Raw genomic sequence first — 7,481 nt, forward strand, 5'->3', positions numbered from 1 at the left:
GATAGATAGATAGATAGATAGATAGATAGATAGATAGATAGATAGATAGATAGATAGGACATTTAAAGAACTGCTGGCTCTTGATCATCAAATCTAGTTAGCATATTTTTGTCAATGAGGCAGAAAAGCAGAATTGACCCAATTTTGAGAGGAGAGGATGAGTATGTATGTCATTGGTCCTGGCAGTTAATATCTAACCATTTCTGTTGATTCAAATAAGTAGATACATTTGTAAGTTTCACATAAGTGCAGTGCAGTACCTGTGCCAACTGAGGAAACAGTCTTGGAGACTAAAGGGCCCTACATCTGGCACTTCCTACGAGGACTACATGACAGTGGAAGGAGCATGTGTCAGGACAAGCAGTTCCGCCTTCAACAGGAGCACAGAGGAGGACAGCTGGGATCCCATGGTGCCTTTAAGATGATGCCTCTGTGACTAGGAACCTCCTGAGGGCCTCCAAGCCTCCCAGAAGCAGCACTCTGGGAAACAAACTTCCACAAGGACATTTTTAGGACAATCTCACTGTAGGCAAAGCATAGCAACAGATATGGGGTCAAAGGTTAGGTTGCCAGCTCTAGAACAACCAAATGCTGTTATTGTCGAGTAGAACCTTCTATCTGGGAAATGGCAGTGGTCTATCTAGAATTTACAACAATCCACCATAGTCTCATCTATGCTCAAGCTCCTTCCATTTTTTTTACTTCAGATGGTGCCTTTCTATGCCCATGCTGTTCTGAAGCTCACAATCACCCTGCCTCCGCTTCTAGAATGCTGAGATTGGGGACATGAGCCACCAGACCCAGATGGCTCCTTTTGACTTTTTTATAGGTCAAACTGTTGAGCTCCATGGGAATGCAGAGCCATCAGTACTCCTGTTTCTCTTCAGTATTATATAATGCCATCAATCTCTAAAGTTCTCCCAAGGATGGATGTATGTATGCATGTATGTATGTATGTATGCATGCATGCATGCGTGTATAAATATATATTATTGCTAACATTCCATGTTCAGAAGAAACATTCCTTTTAATTTTTATTTAGCATACAATGGAACAGGTTTCCTTGTGCATTCTCGTACATTTCTGGTTGATCCTCTCCACCCTCAGATCCTCTCCACTACCTCCCTGTCCCCTATGCCCGCTGATATTCTCCTTTCTACTTTCTTATCCCACATGCTCTATTGTTCTCCTTACTCCTTCCTGACATCTCGAGGGTCCTTTCCAGTTCCATAGCCTCTATCAACACTGATTCCTCCTAAGCATACAAGCAGTGATCGGAAGACTCACATATGAGAGAGAGCAAGTGGTATTTGCTTTTCTGAGTCTATGTTACCTCACTTAGTGTAATATTTACCATTTCCCATAAATTCCACCTTTCTTTATGACTGGAAATTTCCTATGTACGTGCACCACATTTTCATTATCCATCTGCCGATAGACTGATGCCATTGCCTTGCTATTGTGATAAGAGGAGCAATAAACTTAAATGTGCAAGTGTCTCTGTGTAATTATTGTAATTATCCATACAAGAGATGGGGAATGTTGGAGTCGGTGTCTGCGGATTTACCAGGTTCACTGTGAGTCAGACTTGGGCTCAGGTTCCATCTCCCAATTACCATTAACCCTCATTCTCACTGGTGGGTCACTTGGTATCTTGGGTCCCCAGGAATTAGAGTCAACTCAGGGTTAAAGTCTAGTAAGCTCAGAAACACCTAGAAGTGTCCTCTTTTCAACGGCCACCACTCTAATAAACAGAATCTTTTGGAGATGACCTGGCATAAGATTTACTCTTAGATACTGGACTTAGAATATTTTATGTCAGTTGGCTGGTGGTGTCTCATGTCTTTAATCCCAGCACTCGGGAGGCAGAGGCAGGTGGATCTCTGTGAGTTCAAGGCCAGCCTTGTTTACAGAGCTAGTTCCAGGACAGCTAGGGCTGTTACACAGAGAAACCCTGTGTCAAAAAATAATAATATTTTATATCATTAAATAATACTACTATAGTGGCATGTGTGCCTATTTAATTTCTAGGACTGTCGTGAAGAATTGGCTACTGTTGCGGATCTCTTTGGAGCAGGGAATTCTGACTGCATGTGTATTTCTGCTGCCTCTTACAGTAAAGCTCTCTTGGCTGCCACTGTTATGGGCTCTCATCTCAGATGAAAATAGAGAGCTCATCGCAGTGTTTAAATCCCCTATTGATATACCTGACCCACAAAGAGAATGAGCACACAGCTGCTCGGGAGGGCAGGTGTCATGTTCACTAATGCATTTATCCATGCCTTGGTGGAGGACATGTCTTCTGGGGCCTTCACTGGGCGCATCAGTCAGGGCAGATGTTACAGTTTGCTCATGATAAGCCTATCTCCCTGGATTTCTTATTCCTATCTTTATATCATGCTAAAGAAGCTGTAGGATTCCATCTTCTTTAAATGTAAGGTAGTGGTGTGTCCACACGTCAAGCAACCAAGGAGAAAACACTGTGAGAAAGACTCTCTGGCAAGGACCATTCCCATTGATGTGCATCTGTATCCACGGATTATATGTCCCCCTCTTTGGTCTAACATCCTTAGGCTCCACTCACACCTTTTCCAGGTGTATAAACCCCAATATCTTGGAATTCTTTTGGTGTGTAAGCTATTTGGGGGTGAGAGTGGGTCGTTGTTTGAATGTGAATGCTTCCCCACAGACTCACATATTGAAACACTTGGTTCTCAGATGCGGCACTGTTTTTGGAGGTTATGGCACATTTGGGTAGAGGAAGGTTGCTAGAGTCAGGCTCTTGAGGATAAAAGCCTGACCCTGCTGCCAGTGCTGTTTCTGTTTCCTGGCTTGGCAGTATATGGGGGAAGGCCATGTCTGTCTTTCCTGCCATAATGGACTTCCTTCCCAGAATAAATTCTTCCCCATCTAAGTTTCTTCCACCAGAGTTGTTGTTACAATGATGTGAAAAGTAGCTCACAAAAGTGTGCGTAGTTGGAGCATACTGAGATTTGAAACCAGCTCTGGGCTCAGTGGCAACAGCTGGTTTGGTTTTGAGAAGGGTGGGGACTGCTCTTCTAGGCATCTCCCTCAAGTAAGGCTAGCCCAGGAGTTTCAGGCAAAAGCAGGCTGGTGTTTCAGGTAACAGAATCATTTGTAGGTTCAGACTTTACAGTGGCTTATAGGTCTAAGCAAATGTTCCCTTTCTAGTTTCCAGAATCACATCCTTTCACAGAATTCAAATTTCAAGTGCAATTCAGTGAAATTGATTAATTAATTGTGTGAAACAACTTTCATTGTTTCAGTCCAGATTTTTTTTAAAAATGGGGGGATTCTCTGGTTTCCAGGAAAAGCAAAACTATCCTTCCTATTTTCTCTTGGTAAATGCTCAAGAATGATTAAAAATGAACACAATCTCATATTCATCGACCAAAGAATGGATAAAGAAGAGATGGAGAGATGGCTCAACGGTTAAGAGCACTAGCTGTATGGCTTGAATTCTAATTGGTATTAATAATAAAAACCCAGAGTCAGTATAGGGGTTAAATGCTGGAAGACTAGAGAAACAGAGTGGCCAGCCACTAGAGAGTTCTTTTACATCTACCAATGCTCAGTGAAGAGTATCTCTTCAGACTGACTGCTTAAGACTGCTGCCTCAGACTGCACTGAGCTCCTGTCTCCTCCCACCCATATTCCTCTCTCTGCCCAGCCATATCACTCCTGTCTCTGCCTCCCTAGTGCTGCAATTAAAGATGTGGGATCCCAAGTGCTGGGATCACCTTTGAGTGAGCTCTGTTTCTCTTTTAGACTGGATCAATTTTGTATAGCCCAGGGTGGCCTTAAACTAACAGAGATCCATCTGCTTCTGTTTCCTGAGTGCTGGGATTAAAGAAGTGTGCCACCACTGCCTGACCTCTAGTGGCTTAGCTCTTCACCCTGATCTTCAGGTAAGCTTTTTTTAGAACACAAACAAAATGTCACTACAGGCTGCTCTTTCAAAGGGCCAAAGTTCAATTCCCAGCCCTCGTGGGGCAGCTCACAAGCATCTGTAACTGTATTTCCAGGGGATCTAATGCCCTCTTCTGACCTCCATGTGGCACTTCTGACTAGACACTCATGTGGTGCACAGACACGCATGCAGATAAAACACATATACACAAAAATAATAAAACATTTCAAAAGAATTGATCAAAAAGACAAGGTTTCATTTCCTTTGGGGGACCTACCTGTGATCTACTGTTGAAGGAGAGAGGGCCTGCTTTTGATCCCAGCTGCCCTGCTAGCATACACCCAAAATAACCACACAGAAATTGTATAAATTAAATTACTGCTTGGACCATTAGCTCTAGCCTCTTATTGGCTAACTCTCACATCTTGATTCAACCCATTTCTATTAATCTGTATCACCATGTGGCAGTGGCCTACCGGGAAAGAGTCGGCATGTCTGTCCCTGGCAGCTCCATGGTGTCTCTCTGACTCTGCTTTCTTTCTCCCAGAATTCAGTTCTGTCTTCTCCGCCTACCCAAGTTCTGCCCTATCAGAATCTGCCAAGCAGTTTCTTTATTGATTAACCAATGAAAGCAACACACCTCCTACACCAGTCTACATGGAAGCAAAGACTCTTGGAAATTCAATACCCAGAAAACCTGTTTTCTCTGTCAGTACAAGAAAAATTAAGCACAATACACCTGATTGACACCGCTTAATCCTGAAAAGGGAACGCCTCAGTGATTCACATTTTCTCCCCATGAGCCACACCACCGACCTGAAAGCCAGCTTGTGGAATAAAGACAAGGTGGAATTAGAGAACAGAAACTCAGCTTCCAGCTGAGAAGAAGCATCCACACAATAAGGAACCTGAAGCAGCTCTGTGTGAGGAATTGCAGGCCTCCTTGGATAGCTGACCAAAATGAAAATGGAAGAAACATTTTCAACCAAGGGAGTTTGTGAACTAGAGCTTTGACGTCACTGGGAAGAGGGCAACAGCTCCCGTGTCACATGTATGCGGCTCTCGCCAGCTCTAGCAGAGCTGGCACACACTGCACTGCACCCCAGGCACCAGGCACCCTGCTTGCGACCACAGTCTCCCGGCTCCAGGCCCTCCAGGCCACTGGCTAGACAGTCACCTGAGTCAGGCCTGTTGTGCCCTTGGAGTCAGACCCTTTTAGGGTCCTGGAATCATTGCTCCAGTCCCTGCAGCCTCTCCAGGTAGTGCTGTAGCTACCCGCCCCGCCCCCAGCCTTGCCCCGCCCACAGAGAAGTTGTCGCGCATGAGCATTGCAGAGTGAAATAAATGAGGCCAGGGAAGGATGGCTGAGGGTCTCGTTTTTGTAAACCACGAGCTCTTTACAGCACTTTATAGCCACACAGGCAAGCAAGCCCGAGTTTCTCATTTTTACTTCGAACCTGTTGACTTGTTTGTTTTTTGTGGTGCTGGGAACCAAACCCAGGCTTCCACACAAGCTAAGTATTCACCCACTGGGCCCCATCTCCAGCCCTGTGCTTAAAATCTGCAGTGAGTATATTAGCTCTGCAGTTATAAGTAAAATCCTACAAAATTTAGAAGCTTACAATTTTGTCAAGTAGGAGCGAAAGAGACAGCTTAGCAATTGCCCGCACACATCTGCACATGCAAACATACATGCACGCATACACAATTGATAAATCGTTTAAAAATTATTTTGAAAGAAAAGAAAATGTGCATTGTATACACAGTGTAATTCTTTTTCAGTCATGAAGGGTATGCTGTTTGAATGAAAATGGATTCAACTGGGGATAATAATTTTAAATTAATTAAGTCAGTTACAGAAAGAGAAAGGCAAATATATTTTTCTTATTTGCAAATTATATATAGGCTATCATGTATGTATATTTGACATCAAAGTGGAAGAAAAACTACCTTGGGGGACAAAAGGGACTAACGGGGGGAGCAGGCAGAGGGGGAGGAATGCTTAAAGTACATTCTATATTAGCATAAAATGTCCCTCTGAAACCCAGTACCATCACAATGGACATCTGCTAATCTAAAATATTTTAAAAATAAACATTCAGAAAAAGATACTAAACAGGATGACCAAAAATTTATGTCTTATTAATTTAAGAGAATTTTTTTTTTAGGGCTGGAGAGATGGCTCAGTGGTTAAGAGCATTGCCTGTTCTTCCAAAGGTCCTGAGTAACCACATGGTCCCGGCAACCACATGGTGGCTCACAACCATCTGGAATGAGGTCTGGTGCCCTCTTCTGGCCCGCAGACATACACACAGACAGAATATTGTATACATAATAAATAAATAAATATAAAAAGAGAATTTTTTTTAAAAAAAAAGGAATGATGGAACAAGACTTGGCCACTGGGATTGCCATTCTATAAATCACTTCTGGGATTCGCTATGAACATTTGCACATGAGAGACGTCTTCAGATCCTGACATAAGGCAGCCTCCACAACCCTGTTCTAGTATCTTTAAATTCACTTGAGTGCAGAATGGTTTTTACAGCTAGCATCTATGATTTTCTTAGGGACATGCCTATCAGACTGTGCATAATTTGAAAGATGTGCTTTAGAATAAAGAATTTGGAAAATATAAGCACTTTAGTGTCACAGCTGAGAGTGTAGGGTTACAAATTTCCCAGTGGACGGCACTGGGCATTTCATCAGAAAAGCAGACACTTGTGCTCCCAAAAGCTGATTTCCAAAGACACATCCCCCTTAACCATAGGCCACCAGCCTGCCACAAGTCCTAACCCCTGATGGAGCTGCATCACCAACAGAAGACATCACCAGCTGGACATACTTGGTACAGCTAATATACTGAACGGACATCCTAGCTTCACACACAATGCACTGTATGGTATCAGTGGTTTGCTCCCTCGATGATGTGGTCAATTGGCAACCATATCTCCCAGAGTGCACACGAGCGCGGGCGCACGCGCTCACACACACACACAAGTGCCATGCATTATTAGCCCCAGAAAAGATCAACATTCAGAACCTGAAGTATAAATTATTGCTTGCACTAGTGTAAAGTTGAAAAATCATTAAGTCAGGGACCACCTCCTTAGGAATTCGTAGGACGACGGCTGGTACAAAGCCATCATAAAACATCATACAGGTCCCCGCAGGCCACTAGAAACAGGATCCCCAGGATTGGCAAGATGAAGGCCTTGCTCCCCAGTTCTCTGGAGAGATGGTGCACCGTGAGGTGGTCCCCAGAATTTAGCCCAGATGGCATGGTCCCTGTACTCTACTGTCTCTTCCTTGCTCGTCCACACCGTGGCTTCCCTGGTTTGTCCAGTGTTTCCCTACGTTCTCTGTACTTCCTGACTCTCTTTTCTTTCTTTCTTTCTTTCTTTCTTTCTTTCTTTCTTTCTTTCTTTCTTTCTTTCTTTCTTTCTGAAAGACGCGCTGAACATAGCGGACAATGAGGACTACTGAGATCTCAAGAACAATGGCAATGGGTTTTTGATCCTACTGCACGTACTGGCTTTGTGGGAGCCTA

The sequence above is a fragment of the Microtus ochrogaster genome, chromosome 6, assembly GCF_000317375.1.
Source record: "Microtus ochrogaster isolate Prairie Vole_2 chromosome 6, MicOch1.0, whole genome shotgun sequence".
NCBI classification, from domain to species: Eukaryota; Metazoa; Chordata; class Mammalia; order Rodentia; family Cricetidae; genus Microtus; species Microtus ochrogaster.